At 59.9% G+C, this 14,571-nt stretch overlaps 1 long non-coding RNA gene across 1 annotated transcript in view; it reads left to right on the plus strand.

The window, feature by feature from the left end:
* Positions 1-14,571, plus strand: part of LOC145714651 (uncharacterized) — a 147,245-nt gene that overhangs the window by 9,523 nt on the left and 123,151 nt on the right. Inside the window, exon 2 of the long non-coding RNA XR_014136919.1 lies at positions 3,735-3,794. This is a non-coding gene — a long non-coding RNA (uncharacterized LOC145714651). The remainder of the gene's footprint in view (positions 1-3,734; positions 3,795-14,571) is intronic.

Genomic DNA, 14,571 nt, shown 5'->3' on the forward strand with positions numbered 1-14,571 from the left:
GGTCTGAGGCCTAGTGCGGCAAGCAAGCAGAGTCTGGAAGGGAACAGCCCACATGAGAAAAAAGGAGCCAGGTTGAAGGAGCCCTTTGCCTGAGTTAAAGAATCTGATCGGCAACTGTGGTGCCATCTACTGGGGTCTGTAGGATCCCGGACTTCCAAACACACCTTTTGGCTTAGAGCAGGGCAGACACCCTGGCCCATAATTTGCAGTCTTCGGCACTCTTGCCCGTCTTCCGCAAGAATCCGTGAGACTCCTTCAGTGATGAGAAGGGATGGCCCTGGCTTCCTTTCACTCTTGGCGTTCTAAGGTCTCAACCCCATGCTTGCCCCTGAAGCTGGGGAATCAAGAAGAGGTCTGAAGGTGGTACTTAAAGCTCACAGCTGTTAAGTTGAGAGAAACCCCTCCTCCCTATTCATCACAGATCAGTATGTTTCTCAGGGACAGGAACAAGGTGCATACTCCTGGGCACACAGCAGTTCATTCTAGACTTCAGCTGTCCTGATAGCCTACTTCTGGAAGAACCTCTGGGGTAGCTCATGCCCTTTGCCTAACTTTTACCTGCTGAGGGAGGTGTTCTGGAAGCAAATTTCCAGGCTCAACCCCTCCTGCCACCCACACTTGTTGATTCCACCCCTCGTGGAAGGGTGTGGAAACCCACTCACTGTCCCTTCATTTTATGCTTATGGCGTTGAACTTTTTGCTGAGCCCCCAAGGCCAGATCCTGACGTACATGGTCTGATTGGTCCCCAGACCAAGGTGGTCTCAGTGTGCCCCTCTGGCCACCTACAGAACATGGATCTCATATAGGAAATCCCAAAAGAGTCCCCAAACAAGAGGACCCAGGTCATACACCCATACACCCATACACCGGGAGACAGGCTGAGGAATAGGGTGTTTCTGAGCTGCAACCTTCCCAACAAGTAGTGAAAAAAACAGATCTGGATCCCCTTACTCTGGTGGATGATGTCCATCTCAATATACTTATCTTGTCTCTGTCCTGTTCCATCCTGTATCTACATGCTCTGTCATATGGGACAAGTAGGGCTTCCTGGGATACTTTGGGGCCTGGAACCCAGATTCTCTTTGTAGAGGGAGCCAAAGCAAACAAAACACAGCTCTAGCTCTAACCAGCAGGGCATCTGCATTACTCTTCCTTGTCTAGGTCTAGTACCAAATCTGGAGATTTTCCATCCTGTCTGCAAGATGCTGCCTCCACCCCAGGGTGGCTGCTGCCTTCCCTTTCCTGTTTCTGTGGCAGCTGAGCCTGGGGCCTCCAGTTCTGGGTTCCCCTGTGGCCCTGAGACCACAGGAATCTCACTGAGCTAGTTCCTGCACCGAGGGTAAGGATCCACAGGCCAGTTGCCCTGGAGTTGGAGCTTCAGCTCCTTGTTCCCTAACATGGTGGCTGCCGAGGCCACACCCCCACAGCCTTGGGAGGCCTGCGTCCTGGCAGCCCAGTGTTACTTGATGGTTGAGTCTGTCTCTATCCACCCTGCATCGTTTCCCCCACCGACTCCGGGGGTGTGCTCTGTCTGACCCGGGATCTTGTGGGTGCCCCAATCCCACCCTTCCTCCCCTCATAGGCCTTCCTCCCCTCATAGGCCTTCCTCAGCAGAAGACGGGAAGGTATTACAGTCTTTGCTCAAAAAGTATCCACTTGATGGCACTGTTGCTCCAGAAATGCCATCCATGCTTGCCTGTGAGGTTTCTCTCTGTCCTTTGAGGATCAGGAAAGGTTGCTGAAGACTCTAAAGTGAACTAAGCCCCCAAATAGGGTTGACTGTAGTGGGGTGTTGGGGGAGGTGGTGTCTCTTCTATTTGGACTTCTTGTTGGCAGTAGGAATGTACCTATAATAACACCTAAAGGAATACATACGTTTATGGATTCACCCTTATGTCTCTTTAAGAGTTTTAAGTATGCATGCCCTGGGGACTGGGACCCTGTTTTCTCTGCACACTTTCATATGGATAGTTCTTCTGGGGCAGAATCCTCCCTTTCCAAGGACATTGATTCTATAGCAGTAGCTGTCACCATAACCTGGATTTCCTAACTTCGTGAGTTATTGCCTCTTTCTGTATTCATCCAGCTTCTTCATCCAGCTTAAAGGCCCAGGAGTAGGCCATCATGACAATAGGAGGAACTGACAGGGGCCGTGTTAGGTGAGGGGACAGGGAGGTGAATTGCCCATGCTCACCTCCAAGAGCCACAGTCACTCTGCCACTGAGTGCCCCAGGTGGGTTGTGCAGGTTGAGGGTGGGAGCGGTGGGGTCCCTAGGACAGATGGAGAGCCCAGTGACTTCATCCACATAGTCAGATGACCTAGGTGAGGGCCATTGTCAGCAGCCCCTCCTGGGAAGTCGTCCTTGGGAATGCCTCTATATTCTACCCTCAAAACACCTACTCATTGATTCAGCATTCACTTTTTCGTTAATAATAGACACACAAGTATGTTTGTGTTTCTGTATATACATATATATAAAATTTCCTGTCTGTATTTTTCCCTAAAACTGCCTTGGAGATGCCACATTGGATAGAAATTTTGCCCAAAGAAAAGCCCTTAGCGATGCATGATGACCGCTCCTAGGTTCTCTCTCTGCCTTCCAACTCCCTATCTGCTGTGGGAACCACATGTAATGTTTCCTCATGTATGCTGCAGTGATTGCATGTAAATGAAAACTAATGGACACACAGGGCATCGTGTATTCTGCTCTCTGACCCTACATGTCCCACGTAGTAATACACACTCTTTAACATTTGGCTGCTCTCCCAGCATATAGGTATCTTGACCTTGGCACATCTGTGCAGAGTAAATGACCTAGCCTGCTTGATCCTCTCCATTTCTTTTCTGATAGCTGCTCAGTGTAGGGTGTCCTCACCTCTGCCAGGGGCTGGAGCACAGGTTATTTTACTTGTCCCATCTCTTTGGACACTGGGTTTCTCCCCTTCTCTCCTTCCCTCTTCAACCAGCATACAGAGTCATAGTTACTGAACTGTGTGGGCATGTATGCGTGTGTGTGACCATGATACATTTTCTTTTTCTTTTTTTTTTAAACATTTATTTATTTTTGAGAGACAGAGACAGAGCACAAGTGGGGGAGGGGCAGAGAGAAGAGGAGATACAGCATCCAAAGCAGGCTGCAGGCTCCAGGCCCCAAGCTGTCAGCACAGAGCCTGACGCGGGGCTCAAACCCACAAACTGTGAGATCATGACCTGAGCTGAAGTCAGACACTTAACTAACTGAGCCACCCAAGTGCCCCCAGGATACATTTTCTTACGTCAGTGTCCACCCAGAGGAAAGAGGATGGTAAATCGTAACCTGCCACATCCTTAGGGAAAATGTCCACATCCCTAGAAAATGAATGTATGCCCATCAATATCCCCCCATAGTCACACAGGTCCAGAACAAAGGGGGGAGAGCTATGAGTATAAACGTCAAGGTGATGGCTGTGGTTCCCTCAGAAAAGAGATTTTAGAAGATAACTTCACGATTCACCTGATGCATGCTCTGTGAGCTGCTTTCTGACATCCTGGAATGACAATCTGCGCAGTTTTTGAAAGATGAGTGAGGTTGGTTTACACACCCTGCAGTATTCAGCAGTTTTGGTTGACCCCAGAGGTGGTATGAATAGTAACCAGAAATACTCAAGATTGCTTGAGTGGGATGTACACAACACCCTGTTAACTGGAGCACCACTGTGGTGGTCCCATACTGAGAGAGCTCTATCGTTGCAGGAAGACACAGTGTAAGGAAAGAGAGAGAAAGGAAAAACGAGGCCGGTGCTGGTGTTCTGGGTAAGTGAGTGCTCTTCGTTCTCTTTCTTTTCCTTTTCCAAGAGAGTTTATTTTATCTAGGTAAAACACAGTGGTTGTGGTATTTCCGCAAGGCTCAAGGAGAGACCCCCGAAGCAGGTTCCTAACACCAAGCCATTTGTGTACTTTACCAGAGTTTCAGCCATGGTAGGCAAGGCTCTCAAGTCACATCCTGATCGTGGGACAGGAAAAAGGTGATACGTGCATGAGCGTCTAGATCATCTCAATACTTGACTTAAGGGAACCTGTATGAGGAACTCAAGGTCAATGTCCTGCAGGACTGAGAGAGTGGAAAGGGATTGGGCCGGAACCTGATTTGGGCTCCAGTCCCTGTGAAGTCAACTACCAGAGACCAAAACATGGTCTGGTATTTGGCTCCCCACTTCACCTACGGGGAGCAGCAGTCCCAGCCCCATTGGCGGAGAGGTCACTGGAGACCTTTTGAAGATAGCCAAGTGCCTCATGCCTATTGCTATCTTTGATTTGATTGGACCTCTCCATACATGTTCTTCCCATTGTCTCCTGATTTCTCTTGCGTCTAGCTTACTGCACCGTGGCCCTCTGCCAGTTCAGGGAAGCCTTGGGAACAAACTCTTACTGGAATATTAAGAGGTTACATGTGCTGGGGGGTGTTGGCTTCGGGGGAGCATATCATGGCAGTCAACTGTAGATCTCTCCACGAGCCCTAACTCTATCTTTTGACAAACCAAGAAACTTAAAAGCATAGCATCTTGAGGAAGTGTACTTCATTCTTCTGGGTGGAAATGTTGCATGAGGGTATGGCCAGAAGCCAGACATGTTTTCTTTCTTCTTACTCATGTTCCTTTAAACAAAAAAAAGTGTCATGAAGATGACACTTCCTACTGTGGTTCAAAATAACTGAAGGCTTCTGCAGGTGGCCAAGGGACCTTGTAGAATCATGCTTATGCTGGGTTGTATGCTAGTCTGGTCAAGGTTTCTGCCTTAGCAAACAGAGACAAGGACAGGGTCCAAGCAGCAAAGGCAAGGGGACAATTTTGTGGGAACCCCACTTTCAAGAGGACCTGTTTGACAACCCTATGAGCCTTTCATAGTAAATCCTGGACACAGCTCAATGTTTGAGTCAAGTTCTTGCTCTAGGTTGCAGAGAGGAGGAAAGATGCCACCTGTTGCCCTTAAAAGAAGTGTTGGACCATGACATTTCCTCCTTCTCCAGTATGACTTTCTGTACAAAACCTAGGGACAGGGAAGGAATATGCTCCCTGTTACCTGCATTGGGGGAAACGGAGCTAATGGGAACCTTAGATGTGATTGAGTGCACAACTCCTGTCTTGTTGTAATTAAAAAAAAGTAGGGGTTGTCTCAAGAATGGAGATTTGAGGAGTCGATGCAACATGAAGCCATGTGGACATGCAAACACCTCTGTACCTCTGTACACTCAGACTGCCACGGAAACAGGTAGAATGCCGAGACGTGGACAAGCATTTCTCCTAGAGCATGGGTCTATAGGACCCCTGCTCAGACCTGGCAGCTCATTAAGTATTGCTATATACATCTCAGTATAACCGAAAGTGGTGCCAGCACAGAGTATGAAAATTACAGTTAGAGACAGTTCATTGCAAGCTCAGAGAAAATAAAGGTAGAGTAGAAAGAAAACTAGGTCATGCCATTTCTTTTCAAGATGCAGCATATGATAAATGGCAGTGCTCATAAATGCAGAGATGGAGGTCTCATCAAAGTGCTCTGCGTCTTCCCAATGTCTCTAGTCATTGAGAGTCAACTGCTTCACCAACGTGGAATTCTGAAGCATCAACTCACCCAGATGCCTTCTCTAAGAGCAACCAAGCACTAAGGGGCCACTAAAGTTCATTGGCATGTGTCCACACCGAACGCCTGATTGATGACCATAAAAACAAAGTACATTTCCAAAGCTAAAACAAGTATAAGGTATATATCAGATAGCTCCTCCCTAGCCTCCTGACATGCTGATATGAATATGAGAGCCGTCAGAAATCAATTTCAGAAGACATGACATGATTAGGCATCACATGAGATACACACCTGCCATCCACAATTAGTCATAGGTGCTATTATTCACAGGTAAATCCCAGGAGCACCCTGTAGGTGAAGGACCAGGTCCTCGGGACAAATCTGTCCTCTAGCCACGGAAGGCGGACGCCAGCGTTGACCGCACGGCTCCTGCCCGGGGGCCGGCGCAGACCTTGGTGTCTGGCTGCTAGAGGCTTCGGGGTCACGTCAGGCTGGCCTGTCGGGGAGTCCTGACCGAGGATGCCCGGGTGAGCGTGTGCCCCCGTCGGGCACCGACTGGCTGGATAGGAGTGGCCCGGGCGCTGGGTCCACGACCAGTGGGTCTCGTGAGGTCTCCTCCTGCAGGCCTCCAGTGGTCGCGGTGGCGCCCCGGAAAGGGTCAGGGTCAGGGTCAGGGTCAGGGCCAGGGCCAGGGCCAGCGCCGGGAACCTCGGGGAGCCTCGATGCGCCGGCCTCGCGTTTGCTTTTGGGTCCGAAAGCGGGCTACATGGAGCCAGAGGGGACAAGGCTCCGCTCCCCGGAGCCTCAGGAGCCGGAGTGCTCCCCCAGGTGGCAGAGACCTGAGAGCCGCCATGTTGGAGCCGGGGGTGGACAGGGCCCGGCCTTTTTTCCTCGGCAAAGGGCGGAGGGAGAGGACCTGGGGGAAGGGCGCGTGGACATTCGTGGTGCAATACTGCCATCAAGCGGAACTCGTTGGCCATCCAGGCTTCCTCTGGAGGAGAGGCGTGGGAGTGAAGTGGGGAGTCCCGGGCGGGACAGAAGGGGCCGCAGTCCACGGGTGCCCGGTCCTTCTGGCAGGCTCTCCACCCTGGTCCTTTGGTGACCGGCTGCGAAGCAAGCGTGGCATCCGGACGCAGACACAAAGGCCGCTCGTTGCCATTGCCCTCAACAGTCTCATGGGACGTTGGAACCAGGTGGCCCAGAGAGTGACCCGTGTCAATGCAGATTGCAGATGCCTGGCGGGGTCTGGGGGGTGGGGTGGGGAGTAGACCACTCCCGAGACAGACACTTGAGTGCGAGATCGAGATCGGTGGTGCGCGGCCCCCGCCAGAGACCGTGTTATCCCCGGGCGTTCGCACTGCAGCTGCCCCGTGTGTGTGTGTGTGTGTGTGTGTGTGTGTGTGTGTGTGTGTGTGTGTCGGGCGGCCGCTTCCTGGGCCCAGACCTGGGTTTGGGAGGCCGTGGCGGGTCGTTGGGGGGGAGAGGGGTGCAGCGGCGGAGCGAAGGAAGAGGGGGCTGCCGCCACTTCTACTTTGGCTCGCCCTGGCTTCTGGACTCCGTTCCTCCCCACACCCCGCGGGAGCCACCTGCACGTTCCTCACCCCCCACCCCCCACCCCCCCAAGACCTTCTCGAGGTCCCTGGACACCGGGTAGGCGGGGCCCCACACCTGAGCCTCGGTGGGACACAGGGACATCAGGGGCCCGCCTCCTCCCCCAAGGCCAAGTGGCAGCAGCCCTCCCAGTGCCCGTGCCGTGCCCTGCCGTGCCTGTCTCGTGCAGGGCTTCTAGCCCCCACCTGCCCTCCCCACCCCGGCCCCGCCGGGGCCGATCCTGCTCTTGCTCCCAACGGAAGGGACACGCGGCCAAGGGCTCACGGGCCAAGGGCCCAGCGCCCCTTGCCCCGGCCGGCCCGGGGTGCTCCTGGCCGCTTCGGGGCGGCTTCCGGGACTCCTCCGGTCCCGCCCAGACATGGCGGCCACCAGGGTCCCTGGCCCTGGCTTCCCGTGCCCGACCCGCAGGGGAGCCGGTTCTGGCGCTCTGTCGCGCCACCCGTCTCTGGAGCCTCCCGGGTCTCCCGCCGGAACTCTGCGCCTGGGAGAAGGCTGGGGTGGGGGGTGGGGTTGGAGTTAGGACCCCTCTCGTCTCCCGCTTGGGACTTCACTCACAGGGAAGCCACAGCGCGGGGCTCACGGGATGGCCAACGAGTTTCGCTTGATGGCAGTGTTGCACCACGAATGCCCACGCGCCCTTCCCCCAGGTCCTCTCCCTCCGCCCTTTGCAGAAGAAAAAAGGCCGGGCCCTGTCCACTCTGGCTCCAACATGGCGGCGCCCTCGTCTGGGCCACTTTGTGGCAACACCTCCGCTTGTGTGGTGGCTCCCTGCAGCCGAGCCTGGTCCCCTGGGCAGCAAGGCCCGGGCCCCTAGGCCCAGATGCCCACTCAGGCAACCGTCTGCCTAGGCCGCGGAGGAGGCTCACGCTGTGGATCACAGTGCCCGCCCTTACGTGGAGACCCCGGCCGTGCCAATAGCCCACGTGTGGAAGAAGGTGCGGGGTGGGTCGTGCCTTCCCCTCCACACGCAGCCGCATCCAGCCCCGGGAGTCCCCAAGCATCCACACGCGTCCGGGTCCCACGTCCACGTTCCCCCCTCCTCCCCACCACCTCCTCGCCCCCCGCCCCGCACCCCCCAACTCCGGCCAACAGGCACCGAGGGCCGAAGGCAGCCTGTGTCCCCTTCTCCTCACACAAGTCAACTTCAGCACGGCTCTTTGGGCGCGGGGTGGGGGTGGGGGTGGAGTTTGGGGGTGGGGATCGAGAAGCTGTGCCCCCTCACCTCCTCTTTGGCCAAACCCCAGGGACACGGTGTTGACATCCTGGAGATCTCCTTGTTCCCCCGCCCCTTGCCCGAGTCCCGGCGGGTGTCCTTTGGGCCCCGGGTCCAGCAGGTGCACCCGCAGACGTTGGGTCCACGGAACCTCAGAGCGCCCTGCGTGCGCTCTCGGGTGCCTACCCAGAGGACGCGAACCGGGTCACGCTGGCCCCGAGGCCGAGGAGCAGGGCTGCGCTGGGCTTCGCTGGGCTACCGTTGATACCCAGTGGGGAAAGGTGGGCCTCGATGGGGCGACTGTGGTGGATGAGGTCCTTGTGGGCGGAGCGGTCCCGGGCGCACACGCACCCCCTCCCCCTCGGTCAGGGTTCCCGAGATGGGCGCCGTGGGGGCCCGTGCCGGGGCCTCTGTTTGGTGACCTGACAGCAAACACCCGGGTTCGGGGGCACCTGGGTGAGCCTCCCTTGGTGCGGCCCCGTCCCCGAGGATCGATCGGGGCGGCTCGCGTCTCTTGAGACCGGACCCTTCCTTCCCCGTGCGGGTCGTTCCTCCCTCCCCGTCTCTCTCTGCGTGTCTCTGTCTCTTTCGTGGCCTTGCGTGGCTCCTGCTTGCGCTTTGAGGGTCCTCGGGACCTTTGTTTGTGGTCAGAACGAAATCCCTCGGGAGGGTGGCAGCCGGTGGAGAATGGAGATGCTGGGTTTCCAGCCGGACTGGAGGGGCAACTAACTGTCCGGGAGCCTGCTTGGATGTCCCGGCAGCCCAGAGTGCCCGGAATGACCCTTTTGGACTTGATGCCGGCCAAGGGTTCGTGTGCGGGCGCCAGGAGAGAATGTGCGGGCACAGGCCGCCTCGGGAGGGGCCGTGGACGTTCGTGGCCTTCCCGGACCGCCCGCCGCCGCCGCCGCCGCCGCCGCCGCCGCCGCCGGTCCCTTCGCGTGGGCCCGTGTCCGTGCCCGCGTGCCTGGACGGTGCGATCGCACCACGGACTCGCCAGTGCCAGTGCCGGGCTGTCTTGGGGACGACGCGTCCCTTTGAGGGAACGCTTGGCTCCAAGGTCAAAGAACAGAGCCCCTCTGGTGCGTGTTCTTTCTCCCCTCCCACCAGCCCCAGGCCCCAGGCCCCAGGCCCCAGGCCCCAGGCCTCAGCCCTCAGCCCTCAGCCCTCAGCCCTCGCCCTCGCCCTCGGGGGCATGAGTCTCCCCAGCGAGCAGGGTCTGTGTCCACCCGGGTGTCGTTCGGTCAGGGTTGGTAGAACTGACACGCGGGAAGGGACCGGAAGGACTCTGGGGACGTGGAGACGAATATGGCGGGGTGGGGGGAGGGGGGAGGAGGCTGGCTGCTTTCCACAGGTGGGATGGAATCTTACATCCACTGGCTGGCCTAGGAAGAACGAGGTGCTGGGCCACAGGCTTGGGAGAACAGGCAGCTCCGGTCTGCAGGGCAGAAAGCGAAAACGTTCCCCGAGGGTTGAGGACGGACAAGTGTCTCGCCGGAGGAGAGCAAGTGACCTGGGTCCGTGTGGTTGTCAGGAGTCCCTTTATGCCCTTGGGCACACGGACCGGGGTAGAAACAGACATCCGCTGTACACCTTTATAAGCTCTTGCTGCGGGGTGTGTGGGCCACCTCCTGAGGGCGAAAAGCATGACGTCCAGCTGTGCCGAACTCCACTTTTACTGCGGGACGGTGTGGGCGTGTCAGTCTGCGTGTGTGTGTGTGTGTGTGTGTGTGTGTGTGTGTGTGTGTCTGCCTGCCTGAGAGTGTTTCCAAGCCTGCTTGTGGTGTGAGTTGAGGGTGTGTGTGTGAGTTGAGGGTGTGTGTGTGTGTGTGTGTGTGTGTGAGCAAGCGAGGGAAGGTGGGAGTGTGTCTGGTTCTTCCTGGTTGGAATGTGCCCCAGGCACGAGAGGCGGGTTGTCAGGGTGCCCTTGAGAGGTCTGCGGTCAGGTGTAGGTCGTAGGTTATGGACCGATGAACGGGAGAGAAGACCACCGGCCCTGTGCGTTGGCCTTGTTACCGCCGTGCCAGAAAAGGCACGGGTCCTGGAGAGCGTGGGCACACCTGGGTGCTGCCCATGCCTGGCCTTGGCTCCCGTGGGAGCTGTCCAGGGATGGAGCCTGGGGCAAGCGTGAGGCCGCTTTGGCGTCTGTGGTGCGGCTCCAGGCCGCCCTCCCCAGTGACCCGTGGATGCCACCGTCCGCGCCTGAATCGCGGGGGTGCCCCGGGGGTGAAGGGCCAGGTCCTCGGACCCGTCCGTCCTCTGGCCGCGGGAAGCGGACGCCAGCGTTGACCGCACGGCTCCTGCCCGGGGGCCGGCGCAGACCTTGGCGTCTGGCTGCTAGAGGCTTCGGGGTCACGTCAGGCTGGCCTGTCGGGGAGTCCTGACCGAGGATGCCCGGGTGAGCGTGTGCCCCCGTCGGGCACCGACTGGCTGGATAGGAGTGGCCCGGGCGCTGGGTCCACGACCAGTGGGTCTCGTGAGGTCTCCTCCTGCAGGCCTCCAGTGGTCGCGGTGGCGCCCCGGAAAGGGTCAGGGTCAGGGTCAGGGTCAGGGCCAGGGCCAGGGCCAGCGCCGGGAACCTCGGGGAGCCTCGATGCGCCGGCCTCGCGTTTGCTTTTGGGTCCGAAAGCGGGCTACATGGAGCCAGAGGGGACAAGGCTCCGCTCCCCGGAGCCTCAGGAGCCGGAGTGCTCCCCCAGGTGGCAGAGACCTGAGAGCCGCCATGTTGGAGCCGGGGGTGGACAGGGCCCGGCCTTTTTTCCTCGGCAAAGGGCGGAGGGAGAGGACCTGGGGGAAGGGCGCGTGGACATTCGTGGTGCAATACTGCCATCAAGCGGAACTCGTTGGCCATCCAGGCTTCCTCTGGAGGAGAGGCGTGGGAGTGAAGTGGGGAGTCCCGGGCGGGACAGAAGGGGCCGCAGTCCACGGGTGCCCGGTCCTTCTGGCAGGCTCTCCACCCTGGTCCTTTGGTGACCGGCTGCGAAGCAAGCGTGGCATCCGGACGCAGACACAAAGGCCGCTCGTTGCCATTGCCCTCAACAGTCTCATGGGACGTTGGAACCAGGTGGCCCAGAGAGTGACCCGTGTCAATGCAGATTGCAGATGCCTGGCGGGGTCTGGGGGGTGGGGTGGGGAGTAGACCACTCCCGAGACAGACACTTGAGTGCGAGATCGAGATCGGTGGTGCGCGGCCCCCGCCAGAGACCGTGTTATCCCCGGGCGTTCGCACTGCAGCTGCCCCGTGTGTGTGTGTGTGTGTGTGTGTGTGTGTGTGTGTGTGTGTGTGTGTCGGGCGGCCGCTTCCTGGGCCCAGACCTGGGTTTGGGAGGCCGTGGCGGGTCGTTGGGGGGGAGAGGGGTGCAGCGGCGGAGCGAAGGAAGAGGGGGCTGCCGCCACTTCTACTTTGGCTCGCCCTGGCTTCTGGACTCCGTTCCTCCCCACACCCCGCGGGAGCCACCTGCACGTTCCTCACCCCCCACCCCCCACCCCCCCAAGACCTTCTCGAGGTCCCTGGACACCGGGTAGGCGGGGCCCCACACCTGAGCCTCGGTGGGACACAGGGACATCAGGGGCCCGCCTCCTCCCCCAAGGCCAAGTGGCAGCAGCCCTCCCAGTGCCCGTGCCGTGCCCTGCCGTGCCTGTCTCGTGCAGGGCTTCTAGCCCCCACCTGCCCTCCCCACCCCGGCCCCGCCGGGGCCGATCCTGCTCTTGCTCCCAACGGAAGGGACACGCGGCCAAGGGCTCACGGGCCAAGGGCCCAGCGCCCCTTGCCCCGGCCGGCCCGGGGTGCTCCTGGCCGCTTCGGGGCGGCTTCCGGGACTCCTCCGGTCCCGCCCAGACATGGCGGCCACCAGGGTCCCTGGCCCTGGCTTCCCGTGCCCGACCCGCAGGGGAGCCGGTTCTGGCGCTCTGTCGCGCCACCCGTCTCTGGAGCCTCCCGGGTCTCCCGCCGGAACTCTGCGCCTGGGAGAAGGCTGGGGTGGGGGGTGGGGTTGGAGTTAGGACCCCTCTCGTCTCCCGCTTGGGACTTCACTCACAGGGAAGCCACAGCGCGGGGCTCACGGGATGGCCAACGAGTTTCGCTTGATGGCAGTGTTGCACCACGAATGCCCACGCGCCCTTCCCCCAGGTCCTCTCCCTCCGCCCTTTGCAGAAGAAAAAAGGCCGGGCCCTGTCCACTCTGGCTCCAACATGGCGGCGCCCTCGTCTGGGCCACTTTGTGGCAACACCTCCGCTTGTGTGGTGGCTCCCTGCAGCCGAGCCTGGTCCCCTGGGCAGCAAGGCCCGGGCCCCTAGGCCCAGATGCCCACTCAGGCAACCGTCTGCCTAGGCCGCGGAGGAGGCTCACGCTGTGGATCACAGTGCCCGCCCTTACGTGGAGACCCCGGCCGTGCCAATAGCCCACGTGTGGAAGAAGGTGCGGGGTGGGTCGTGCCTTCCCCTCCACACGCAGCCGCATCCAGCCCCGGGAGTCCCCAAGCATCCACACGCGTCCGGGTCCCACGTCCACGTTCCCCCCTCCTCCCCACCACCTCCTCGCCCCCCGCCCCGCACCCCCCAACTCCGGCCAACAGGCACCGAGGGCCGAAGGCAGCCTGTGTCCCCTTCTCCTCACACAAGTCAACTTCAGCACGGCTCTTTGGGCGCGGGGTGGGGGTGGGGGTGGAGTTTGGGGGTGGGGATCGAGAAGCTGTGCCCCCTCACCTCCTCTTTGGCCAAACCCCAGGGACACGGTGTTGACATCCTGGAGATCTCCTTGTTCCCCCGCCCCTTGCCCGAGTCCCGGCGGGTGTCCTTTGGGCCCCGGGTCCAGCAGGTGCACCCGCAGACGTTGGGTCCACGGAACCTCAGAGCGCCCTGCGTGCGCTCTCGGGTGCCTACCCAGAGGACGCGAACCGGGTCACGCTGGCCCCGAGGCCGAGGAGCAGGGCTGCGCTGGGCTTCGCTGGGCTACCGTTGATACCCAGTGGGGAAAGGTGGGCCTCGATGGGGCGACTGTGGTGGATGAGGTCCTTGTGGGCGGAGCGGTCCCGGGCGCACACGCACCCCCTCCCCCTCGGTCAGGGTTCCCGAGATGGGCGCCGTGGGGGCCCGTGCCGGGGCCTCTGTTTGGTGACCTGACAGCAAACACCCGGGTTCGGGGGCACCTGGGTGAGCCTCCCTTGGTGCGGCCCCGTCCCCGAGGATCGATCGGGGCGGCTCGCGTCTCTTGAGACCGGACCCTTCCTTCCCCGTGCGGGTCGTTCCTCCCTCCCCGTCTCTCTCTGCGTGTCTCTGTCTCTTTCGTGGCCTTGCGTGGCTCCTGCTTGCGCTTTGAGGGTCCTCGGGACCTTTGTTTGTGGTCAGAACGAAATCCCTCGGGAGGGTGGCAGCCGGTGGAGAATGGAGATGCTGGGTTTCCAGCCGGACTGGAGGGGCAACTAACTGTCCGGGAGCCTGCTTGGATGTCCCGGCAGCCCAGAGTGCCCGGAATGACCCTTTTGGACTTGATGCCGGCCAAGGGTTCGTGTGCGGGCGCCAGGAGAGAATGTGCGGGCACAGGCCGCCTCGGGAGGGGCCGTGGACGTTCGTGGCCTTCCCGGACCGCCCGCCGCCGCCGCCGCCGCCGCCGCCGCCGGTCCCTTCGCGTGGGCCCGTGTCCGTGCCCGCGTGCCTGGACGGTGCGATCGCACCACGGACTCGCCAGTGCCAGTGCCGGGCTGTCTTGGGGACGACGCGTCCCTTTGAGGGAACGCTTGGCTCCAAGGTCAAAGAACAGAGCCCCTCTGGTGCGTGTTCTTTCTCCCCTCCCACCAGCCCCAGGCCCCAGGCCCCAGGCCTCAGCCCTCAGCCCTCAGCCCTCAGCCCTCGCCCTCGCCCTCGGGGGCATGAGTCTCCCCAGCGAGCAGGGTCTGTGTCCACCCGGGTGTCGTTCGGTCAGGGTTGGTAGAACTGACACGCGGGAAGGGACCGGAAGGACTCTGGGGACGTGGAGACGAATATGGCGGGGTGGGGGGAGGGGGGAGGAGGCTGGCTGCTTTCCACAGGTGGGATGGAATCTTACATCCACTGGCTGGCCTAGGAAGAACGAGGTGCTGGGCCACAGGCTTGGGAGAACAGGCAGCTCCGGTCTGCAGGGCAGAAAGCGAAAACGTTCCCCGAGGGTTGAGGACGGACAAGTGTCTCGCCGGAGGAGAGCAAGTGACCTGG

This window comes from Panthera onca, chromosome X, assembly GCF_046562875.1.
Source record: "Panthera onca isolate mPanOnc1 chromosome X, mPanOnc1 haplotype 2, whole genome shotgun sequence".
Lineage (NCBI taxonomy): Eukaryota > Metazoa > Chordata > Mammalia > Carnivora > Felidae > Panthera > Panthera onca.